Source organism: Camelus bactrianus, chromosome 8 (assembly GCF_048773025.1).
Source record: "Camelus bactrianus isolate YW-2024 breed Bactrian camel chromosome 8, ASM4877302v1, whole genome shotgun sequence".
Taxonomy (NCBI): Eukaryota; Metazoa; Chordata; class Mammalia; order Artiodactyla; family Camelidae; genus Camelus; species Camelus bactrianus.
In genome coordinates, this window is record NC_133546.1 from 66480251 (window position 1) to 66492484 (window position 12234).

At 39.7% G+C, this 12234-nt stretch overlaps 1 non-coding gene across 1 annotated transcript; it reads right to left on the reverse strand.

Annotated features, from left to right (window-relative positions):
• Window positions 1-397: 397 nt before the first annotated feature.
• On the reverse strand, window positions 398-504 carry LOC123613636 (U6 spliceosomal RNA). Its single transcript, XR_006721012.2, has one exon. It is a non-coding gene; the product is annotated as a U6 spliceosomal RNA (small nuclear RNA).
• Between the last annotated feature and the right edge of the window lie 11730 nt (window positions 505-12234).

The window sequence follows — 12234 nt, forward strand, 5'->3', positions numbered from 1 at the left end:
AGAGGGTGTGCATGTGGGGGGGTTCATAGAGAAAAAGGTATGGAAGGACACTGATCAGAATATAAATTCCGACAGGTATTCAGTGACTGAATGTTAAAAGTAGGGCTGGAGGAGGGAGGGTCCAGGTTACCTGATCCTCACTTGAGATCATTCTGACTGCCTTCCCTAATGCCGCCTCTTCCATGCAGGTCCTCCTCTAGAAGGCTGGTCCCTGCCCCTCTCCTGATGGTTCTCTAGCCCCCTACTGTGGCTTTGCTGAAGAGCTCAGCTGGAAGAACATGTTCACCCATCCCAATTCTAGGCTTATTTCTGGGTAGTGGGCTTTTATTTCTTTTTGTTGTTGTTGTTGTTGTTGAAATATCTCTCCATTTATTTATTTTTGTGTGTATTTATTTTTTTAAATATGGAATGCTTCCTGAATTTGTGTGTCATCCTTGTGCAGGGGCCATGCTAATCTTCTCTGTATCGTCCCAATTTTAGTATATGTGCTGCCGAAGTGAGCACTAGTCTTTATTTCTTTACTATACATCTCTGTACTTTTTTACTTTTTTGCAATAAAAATATGTTATTTTTATAATTTACAAAAAAGCACTTACAGTCTTTTGGTAAAGAGCTGGGTAAGTGTTTACCAAGCAGATGACAGGGGCAGAAGGGGGAGTGTGTTCCAGGCAAAGGAAGCAGCAGAAGCACTGATGGGCTGGAGGAACGGTGGAGAACAGGGTGACATTTTAGGTAAAGTGCAGTTCTGTCAACATGATTAGAGTTTAGGGATTACAACAAGGAAAGAGGGATGGAGAAACCAGGCAGAAGTCAGCGCTGGGACGCTTTGTTTGACATACTGAGTTTGCCTTTTTATATGGGTCGGGGGAGAAGGATTTTAAACAGGGGAGATAATTGATTGGAGACAGATGTATGGATGGTAGCAAACAGATGAAGAGGGAGAAGGAGATGAGAATGGATAAAAGTTGAGGGGCAACCATAATATCCCAGGCCACCCTGAGGGTCTGTGACAGGAATAAGGAATAGAGAGAACCAAATGGATATGAGAGGTACCAAGAATGGGAATGGACAGGAACAAGCAATTGCTTGTCCTTCAAGGGGGAAGAGGAGGAGGAGGTGTGTGTCTTGAGTGATGGAGTGAATGATGGTGTCAATCACTTAAATTAGAGAATTGAGGAGGAGGAGCAGATCAGGGGAGAAAGTGCATGGGTTCACTTTGGGACATGTTGGGTGCTGGGTGTCTGGAGTCATCCAAGAGGACAAGAGCAGTTAGGCAATTAGCAGGTACACAGGTCACGAGGGAGCTCTGGGCTGGAGATCTAAGTGAGGAGTAGAGGACATACGGGTGGTGGCTGAAGCCATGGGAGTGGATGGGATGCCTGGAAGATCATGTGTGATGAAGAGAGGTGAACTCAAGGCCAGATCCTAGGGTATCTGTTAAAGGTCTCTAGTTTCAAGGACAGAAAACAAACCTAACACATGTAAGCAGTAGACAACAAAAGAGCGAATTGGAAGCCTGATGAGCAGGTCACAGAATAAATAGCTGAATGAACAGACTGCAGGGAGGACAGGAAGGAAAGGAGCTCTGGGGTCTCTGGGCAGAATTTGTGGCCTGCTGTCTTTGTGAGTTCAGGCTGCGATACAAGAATATCATGAACCAGGTGGCTCAAACGACAAACGGTTTTCTACAGTGCTGGAGGCTGGGAAGTCTGAGATCAGAGTGCCCACAGGGTCGGGTTCTGGCGAGAGCTCTTTTCCTGAGAAAGTGGCAGTAAGCTCTCTCTCTTTCTCTCATATATAAGGGACATGTTTCTTCTTATAAAGAGCACTAACCTGTGGGGCAGGCCATCAGGAAGGGCAGGCTGGGGCTCTCCTGCGCGGTCTGAAGCTGTTGTCCATAGGCAGAATTTCTTCTTTTCAGGGACACTTCCACCAGGATCTGAGGGTCTTTCAACTGATTGAATCAAGCCCACCCAGATTCTCTAGGATAATCTCTCTTATTAAAGTCAACTGATTATGGACTTTTTTTTTTCTCTGTGAGTTATCATAACATTTTGTGTGATTATGGACTTTAATCACATCTACAAAACACATTTACCATCCCACCTAGATTGGTGTTTGGCTGAGTAACTGGGGACTGTAGCCTAACCAAGCTAACACACCAAAAGATCTTCATGAACATATTCTGAATATTGAACATACTCTAAACATTATCCCAAATATTTTAGCCAGAACATTCCTTTGAGGTTCTATGCTTACTCTTTTTTTTTTTCAAACAGACAAAGACATTAAAACTTTGAATGAGTGAGCAACTTGTCAAATGTCTTGCAGCTCATGAAAGTTGGAGCTAGAGTTTGACCCAGATAATCACTCCACCACCAACCAGCTGAGCCATTTACCCAGCTGCCTCTGGGGAGCAGAATAGGAGTAGGTGCCTGCAAAGCAGAGACCAGCTGTACTTATTTTATATTCTTAGCACTCAGCCTGGTAGCTAATAGGGACCCACTTGTTGAATTAGCTAGTCAAGGAATAGCATTTAAAATAGTCTGTGTGTACTCAGGGGGAAATCAATGAAATCCATTTAATGGGTTCCTGAAACTGTAAACTCCTAAAAACAATTTTCTTAATTTCTATTTAATTGTTCTTTGGTTAGCTACAGGAATTAAGCAGTATTTAGTTCAGAACTGAAGATTTTAAGTGAAATACTTCAACTGAGATTTTTTTTTAATTGCCCCTTTAATTTTCTACCATGTGGCTTTATCCCTTTATGCGTGATATGAAGCCAGATTCCATATTTAATTAAAATTTAATACCTTTATGAGAATACAGGATGTATTTTTTGAGTTCTTTCTTTGAAAACTAAGTAGAACATGTTTAAATTTACTTAGTGACAAAAATTAAATTGGGGTTTTCAGTATTTAACTATTTTACTGACTTTAGAACCAAACATAATTAAATTGCAAAACAAATTCTATGTAGCTCACAAAATTTCTTTCAATCAAGAAAAGTAAAAGAGAACTACAATTATTCCAAATTCTGGATAATCCAAGCGGAAGAACACTTCACAAAAGAAGGGAGAAATGGGGCACATAAATCCTATTGCATTCATGAAGCTTCTTTTAAAACTGAATGATAGTTGATGCTAATCAAATGCAAATCAAAACTACAATGAGGTATCACCTCACACCAGTCAGAATGGCCATCATTCAAAAGTCAAACAAATGATAAATGCTGGAGAGGGTGTGGAGAAAAAGGAACCTCCTACACTGTTGGTGCAAGTATAGTTTGGTGCAGCCACTATAGAAAACAGTATGGAGATTCTTTAAAAAACTAAAAACAGATTTACCCTATGGTCTAGCAATCCCACTCCTGGGCATATATCCAGAGAAAATTCTAATTAGAAAGGATACATACACCCCAATATTCATAGCAGCACTATTTACAATAAATAGCCAAGACATGGAAACAATCTAAATCTCCATCAGCAGATGAATGGATAAAGAAGAGGCAGTATATATGTACAATGGAATATTACTCAGCCATAACAAAGAATGAAATAATGCCACTTGCAGCAACATGAATGGACCCGGAGATTGTCATACTAAGTGAAGTAAGCCAGAAAGAGAAAGAAAAATATGATATCACTTATATGTGGAATCTAAAAAAAATGACACAAGCGAACTTACTTACAAAACAGACATAGAAAACAAACTTATGGTTACCAGGGGGAAGTGGAGGTTGGGGGGATAAATTGGGAATTCAGGATTTGCAGATACTAACTACTACATATAAAATAGATAAACAAGGTCCTGCTGTATAGCACAGGGAACTATATTCAATAGTTTCTAATGGCTTATAATGAAAAAGAATATGAAAAGGAAAACATATACATGTACAACTGAATCACTATGCTGTACACCAGAAATTAACACAACATTGTAAATCAATTATACTTCAAGTTAAAAAAAAGAAAAACCTCAATGATAGCTGATATTCTATAAGAATAAAACTCTGAAAGAGATTGGGCAGACTTGAGAGAACCCCAAACTCTAGCCCTTCAGAATGGGAAAGGGGCCTTGGAGATTACCTGTTCCCTTTTGGGGCATCTGACAGACAGACAAGAACTAGAGGTCCAGGAGGATAAATTAAGTATGGTGCCCAAGGGCAGGGTACGACAGAGCTACTTAAACAAACGGTTACGTGCCTTCCGCCCAGCCATGTGATCCCACTGGCCCACAGGAGGCTTCCTCGGGGAGAAAGTGCTGTCGGCAGGTGTCCACAGCTTCTGCGCTGGCAACCAACCATCCTCTCTTAGCTCGTTTGACTTGCAATTACTCTTTCCTCCTGCCCTCAGATTCCCAGCCCTCCAGAGACTCCCCTCCTCCATTGAGGACTCAGCTTACCTTTGTACATTTCAGCTGTTTTCTCTTTTGGTCTTTAAGTTTCCTGGCTGTCCTGGCTAAAAACTCTCTGCTGCCTCCCCTGAACCTTGGACAGAGCCAGCCCTCACAGGGCATGGGAAGCCAGAAGTTCAAACACAGTGCTGTATCTCGGATTTGAGGTTAAGGAACGGGTTAAACTTCGGTAAGGAAGCCTGTTGGTAAGGTAGACTGGATGGTTATGTTCCCAGCATCTTGTACTTTTAAAGCCACAGAATCCCGGGTTCAGAGTCCATGTTTTGTTGTTATTGTTTTCGTTTACTAAATGAAGGGACTGGGGATTGAACCCAGGACCTCGTGCATGCCAGACATGTGCTCTAGCACGGAGTTATACCATCCATGTCTGAGCTAATCTTGTTACATATGATTTACCTGGAGAGTGTTCTTGTCCTAGGATTGGTCCCAGTGCTCGGGAACAACAACCCATTCACCTTCAGAAAATTCTGGCTCTTAGAAAATTTTTTACATGGAGTTCAAAGTTTTTTCCTCGGAAGCTTCTATCAAGGAGCTGACAATGTTGACTCTTGGAAAACAGCCCTGTGCTCCTGGAAAGCAGCTCCCTCCCACCTTGCAATAATCCCTTTGAATGGCTTCTCCTTACTAATCCTGGATTTGTTTTATTTGACAGAGCTATTGAATATAGTCCCCTGTGCTCAACAGTAGGACCTCAGCCTCTCTCTTCATTGTCTCAATGGGGGCAATATCACCCCCAAGAGGACAAAAAGTAGTTCATAGGGAGCGGGGCAAAAGTACCTAGCTCCTTATGTATGAAGCACAGACATACATAAATGATGTACAGTATACATGTGGTATTCAAACTTCATGGGACAATTAGGACAAAAATATCTAAAAAGCCTCCTATTTGTTTATGTTTACCTTCTAGATTGGAATCTTCATGAGGGTAGGGACTTTGTCCAGCTCATTCAGAAACCCCAGAACCGGAGATGGTTCTTGACACTGTGAAGTGAGCAGTATTTCCTGCAGGTATAAATAATGTGACTTAAGCTCAGATTTAGGGGACAATGTCATCATATGGCACTTCCAATAATCTATAATATCTTTTTCACCAGCACTGCTAGTTAATTTTTCTTTGTTTTCTTGCTGAGTCGGCAATGAGGCCAATGAATCAGCATTTATACAAATCTCCCCCTAGTGATTTCAATGCATGCAGCGTGGGTTAAAAACCACCAGACAAAGGAGAACCAGGACTACAATTATTCCCTGCTTGTGGATAGGAAATCTGGGGGGAGCAGAACTTGCTTAAATATGACAGCGGCAGTTTGAGAAGAGATGTTCCCTTGGCCTCACAGAAAAATACAAGGGAAAACATCCAGCTGAAAAAAGCCATCAGTTACAACAGAACGTGATGTCCACTCTAGCCATTTTTCCTAGAATGTTTTCTCTTTAAAATAATCCAGGAAAGGTAGATTCACAAGCTTTAAAAAAAAAAACTGTACCATCTGCACAGTTCCATCGCTGTGCCTTGCTCAGCACAAGGCTGGAAAAACAGCCAATGTTTATACAGCTTTCGATACACATGAACCAGAGGAGAGCTTCAAGGCTTAGGGAGGACCAGCTGGAGGTGCGCTGAAGCCTGATTGTACCAACTCAGGAGAGCCGGTTGTGATTATTTCTTGAATCCATGTTCAGTCATGCTGCATATGCAACTTGACTTCAGCTATTGTGGGAGTATTTACACCATGAAAACTGGCAAAGTCTGCAAATCAATTTTCTTTGGACTGCCTGATCCAAAAAGTCTGATGCTCACTCTTTGATAAACTCATGCCAATATTCCCCTGCATCATTTGCTTTCAATGATGTGAAATTCTACTGCTGATTTTGCAGAGATGTGGTGGGGAGACAGTGCACCATGGCATTCAGCATGGCGCCATCCCATAGGGTGAGACTGGTAGGGTGGATACCGGGCCAGTCCCTTTGGTCATGTAGCTCACCTCTGTTCCAATTTTATCCACACTGATTTATCTCTGTTGGTTTTGCCTGTTTCATCATTTTGGGAACTTATGTTTGTTAGAATTCTGTATCACTTAATAATTAGACAGTTCTATCAACAGTAACTAGAGATGCTCTTTTAAGTCTCACAAATTTGAAAACATCAACTGTGACATAGAAAACATCTAAAAAGAAAGCATGAAAGGATATTCTTCAAACTACTGACAGAAAGTGGAATTCCTCTCTCATAAGTGAGGACTATGTAATTTTTGTTGCTATTTTGAGTTAATTTGTAAGCTATGTACTAATCTCATATATTGTATATGTAAAGACCAATTTTTTTTCTCAAAGTGGTATCCTGGGAAATTCAGAGACAATGTCATCTCAGTTCATATCATAAAATTTCTTTTCTTGAATAATTTGTCTCCGGGGGTGGTCAATTCCTATTCTATCCCGGACCTGGTAGGCTTGCTTTCTACTGATACAAATCATTTTAATGTAGAAAGACATCCCTTCTGTTACCACTTGATAAACAATCCTCAATCTCCTCATCCTTGGCTGCAGCATTTAATCTCCATCTGACATAGTACATGCAATGGGATTCATTGTTCTCTGCAGGGCTATGAACCCTGAACTTTTATCTATTCCCTCACACCATCAGCCCACTGAAGTATCTCTATTTTATTGGCTTATTATTTGTTAATATTTGGCATCATTCAATACATATGGTGCCGCTGATGAGATGGGGCAGACATTCCTCAAGATGGAATGTAATTGAAAACTACTAGATTGTTTTTTAAAAGTTTAACCTATGCCACGTGGGGTTTTTGAAATGACTGATAATTCCAAGAAAAACTGAGACTGAAGTCTGAGTTACTTAGCATCCATTTTCACAGGGTTGCCAGAAATGACTATTTCGAGCCTTGGGTCAATGAGTGCAATACATTTATAAATAGAGTAGAAGTTATTTAGAAATGTCTGTTAGTCCACTTCCCCGTGCAAGGGTCAGTATCTCTTTTTGGAGTGGTCCTGTCTGTAAGTCACTGCAGTGAGACGCCAACCTCTGCGCGCAAACCCTGGAGGATAAGAAACGTCCTCCAGTGATTCCCACACCTTACCACTAGGGGCGCCAAAGAGCCAGCCATCCAGGTACAAAGCCGAGAGGCAACCAAAAATGCGGTTGATGGCTGCCTGTTTTCCTACTTCACGTAGAATTTGTCAATAAATATGCAAACGGCCAAAAAAGTACGGTTTTAAAGCCAAACCGTGACAACTTATTTTTTCCAGAATGAAGTGTTCTCTTTTCCCATGCTTTTTTCCCACAGAGCCCAAGCACATATGACTTTCTCACATTTTAACAGAATTTCCAAACATTAATCTGTTTAAATGTTTATATGCTTTTAAGTAGAAAAAGAGTTACTAATGAGGTATTCTGCAGGAAAATTCAATTCATTACAAACTATCTGGGAGCTGGATGCGCCATTCCAGCTATGGAGAATCAATCCTTCGCAGGGAACTGGTGAGCCCTAGCGTCTGTGAAACTGGTGCCTGTCATTTAGAATTATACACCGATGTGTACATACCTGCATGCGGGGTGAGTCATTTATATGTAAATACTACGTATGCCCTGTTTTTCTAAAAAGTAATTCATTTGCTTCAGACTTAAAAATCTGTCTTCTTTACCTGTATTTAAAAAAAAAAATGTTATCAGAGCCCAAATTCAAAGCTATTTCTTCAATCAGTAAGCGAGAGTAGCAAGCAAATCCCTGAAGTGACACACGATGCAAAAGTAACGTGACTATTGATTAAATGATAGCTGCATTTCTGATCCCAAGCCTGCATCTGCCTCGAAATAGCAAGAGAAGACCAAACGTCCCCCATCCTGAGCCCACCCCTCACCAAAGGGTACGAATGTGTTGGATTCCTTTTGCATTTTTCCTCCACATCAGCACTAACATCCGGCTTCCAACAGGGCAGTTAGGGCTACTGAGCACAGCCACACGACAGGATTTGTAGCCTCGCAATGGCTCAGACGAAAACAAAAGCATAAATAGAAGACGTGGGCTGCAATTCCTGTGGGCGAGGGAGGTGGGGTCTGGAAGTGAAGGCGAGCTCCCTCCACGGGAAGACTTGGGCGAGCCAGCACACTGACAGGAAGATCGAAGTCCCTGAATTGGGGAGATTTAGACACCTCAAGAATAGTTGTTTGTTGGGAGGGTATAGTTTGTGGGGAGGGTGTAGAGTGCCTGCTTAGCATGCACAAGGTCTTGGGTTCAATTCCCAGTAGGTCCATTAAAAATAAATAAACCTAATTACCACCCCACCCCCCCACCAAAAAGGGAAAGAATAGTTGTTTGTAAACTGTGGTTACCAGGGTAGAGGGATAGGTTAGGAGTTTGGGGTTAACAGATACACATTACTACATATAAAATAGATAAACAACAAGGACCTACTGTATAGCACAGTGAACTATATTCAATTTCTTGTAATGAGCCATAATGGAAAATAATCTGAAAAAATATATATGTATGCATGTATATGTATAACTGAATCACTTTGCTGTATGTACATCTGAAACTAACACTGAAAATCGATTACACTTCAATAAAAATGAGAATTAAAAAATGTATAAATATAAAATTATTCATAAAACAGCACTTTAAAAATCATCAGTAGTACCAGTGCCTGAAGCATTTAAAAATCATTTCCTGCATAAAAGTGACACCATTTATTCTGTATTTGATTTATATTAGCCAAAATAAATCCATTTCATCTTCCTAAAAAAATATAGTTGTTTATTTGTCAGTTGGTTTCCATGTCACTCTGTTTGAAAAATATGTACAATTCCTTCTTTTCACCATATTTTTAAAACAATATAACGATGTCTGCAAATATGGAGGGAAATGCTGGCCAGGGTTTCCTCCAGGGTTGCATCTATATATGTACGTAAAGAGGGAGACATATGTACAGTGGTAATGTCAATCATACCCTTCTTCCATGGGCACAGCCATGTCATTGGGCTCAGCAAATGCGTGCATGCACCCAAATTCCCAGGCAAATGTTTACTCCTATAATTTACAGTATCTGTAAAATGTGAAAGCCTAAATATGAGAGTTAATAGAAACATTTAAGATAATGCCTCTGTTGATAGAGCACAAGAAAAATTTTAGAACAAAGATGTAAAGGGCAATTTAATTTTATTATTGTTTTTACTGAAGTATAGTAGGGCAATTTTAGTAACATCAGAAATCTCAAAGTTTCACACTCAGCTGACACAGACTTTAAAGTCTTCACTGCTATAATTTTAAAATTTTCTTTGAGAGCCAAGTTACAGGTTGGTACTAGAAATGCCTATGAGATATTTGGGTCTGCCCTACACAGTTTTATAATAGGTAAGTTTGCTTTATGGGGTCTCAGTTTCTGCTTTGGGGGAATTTTTCTCTGTACCTGTAATGTCTTCTGTCTTCAAGCTTTATTTACTTGTGAAAAATCTAATCTTAGAAAAAGAGCTGATAAGCTTAATTATGATAAAATATAAAACTGGAGAAGAACTCCCTGGAGTTAAGCCTTAAGCCAACACTAAAACAAATTCTGACAGTGGAATTTTAACCAAACTCACGGTAACAACTACATTTTACACTTAAAAATATTAAGAAGGGACTGGTAGTTTTTCCCTAAAGCATAAATAATACCCATGAATGAAATACCTTGGCTAAATTCTGTAATTAGAAATGAGTGTAATCTAAACATTTGCCAGGGCTAGCCATTTAAAAATTTGTAGCAAAATTTCAAGGTGAGCTAAAGTTATTTGAGAAAGAAAATCTCTTTATCCATAGTGGAATGCATGTGATAGAACAGACATGTCTGTTTAGATTCATTATAGCCGTATTTGTAATAGCAAAAAACTGCTAACAACATAAATATCCACCCATACAAGAATGGTAAAATGATTGAAATATAAAGAAATATATGCATGCAGTAATTTTTTGGTGGTTAAAAATTCTGGTAAAATACACATATAAAACTTCCCATTTTAACCATCCTTAAGTGTACAGTTAGTGATAAGCAATCATTTAAAAATCAGGGTGATCTCTGAATGTTAAAATGATTTAAACCTCCAAGATATATGGTAAGTGGAAAAAATACAGTTCAGAACATTGTGTATTGAAGAAATCTACTTTGCTTTTAAATTTTGTATTTGAAATACATTTAAAAATACATAATGTACAGAGAATACATTTCACCCATAAACCTACTCCTGAGACTGGCAATTCTTAACATTGGTCATATTTCCTTCAATGTGTGTGAATGTAAAAACAAAATCCCGGTAAATTTGAAGTCCCTTGTCCTTTATTCCTTATCCCTTGAACCTCACTCACCTCTTGAGAATCATGAGTTTGGTGTGTGTCTGATTAATCTATTTTTATCCTTTTTCATACATACATAGGTAACACGAATACAATAGTATTATTTTGTGTGCTCTTCAAATTTTGCTTAAATGTTATGGCCTCTTCAACTTGTTTTCTTAGTTCTCTATCACTCTGAAGTTTGACATTGTTTTTGAGTGTGGACGCCAGTTGTACTTTTTGTTAAAAAGATGTGTGTATATGCTTGGTTTTATACGACGGCTTCCTGGCGGCACACAGAAGACACTATTAATAGTATTCACATCTGTAAAGAAACACTGGGAATCAGTGGTGGGGGTAGGTAGGATTTTAACTTTTAATTTTACACCCTCAAAAGTGCTTGAAATATTTCTATAGTTGTTATTTTGTAATGAAATAATTAGTTTAAAGATGTAAGATTTTGATCCTGTTCACGTGGCAAGGGATGTGAACGTATTGTGGCAACTTACATGGGTAAAATGACTTTTCCCTGTCCACACACCACACTGCCCAGGTGAAACGGGGCTGTCAGGGATGCTGTGCATTTCAGTGAAAATATGAGAACTTCTACAGAAGTTATAGGTTCTAGAGGGTAGGTGGTTGAAAGATTATACAGAGGAGGTCACTCAGCTCCCAGCTCACTGAGTTACTGGAAAACTAAAGGAAATCTGTCCACTGGGAATGCACTGAATAGAAGTAGAGGTGAATGGAAGCCACCAAAACACGGTCAGCCAAAACACAGTGGAATGGGAGTCAGTAAATCTTATTTCAAGTCCTGGTTCTATCACTAACAACCACATGTTTTGACCAATTCACTGAACTTTCTCACTGTAGTCTTTTTCCTCCATAAAATGAGAAGACACAGATTTCTCATTCATTCATTCAGTAAATATTTCTAGAACCTCTGGTAGGTGCCAGGCACTGTATTAGATACTAGAAATATAAAAGTGAACAAGATGGAACTCTTAGCCTCATTCTAGAGGCTGTCTGACATCCCAAAAGCCCAGCCACCAAAGGCTAGAAATGAGCGGAGTGCCAGCCGTCAGAGGCCGGAGACTTCTGGCTATTTCCCTGGACAGACTCAGTGATGCTAAGCCAGAGGCCAGATGATGGATGAGAGAATTGTTACTCCAAAGGTTCCAGCAGGAGTCCTCCCCAGGAAAACAGAAAAAGTCCCCATGTTTCCTGAGACTTGGGAAACTCAGTTTCAGCTGAGGAGCAGCAGAATTAGGGGACTCACAGCCCTGACTATAAGAGGGAAACTGGAAGAGGAATGAAGCACTTAATGAATAGAAGAGGATATTTGAATCTTTTAACTTCAATCATGTGACATGAGAATATGGAATTTATTCTACCTCTTATTAGCTTATACTTTGAGATTTCCTTTAAAATTTTTTTATGTATATGAACTTTAAAGTGGCCGACCACTTCAACTTTATCAAAATGGGTCGCATAGTCAC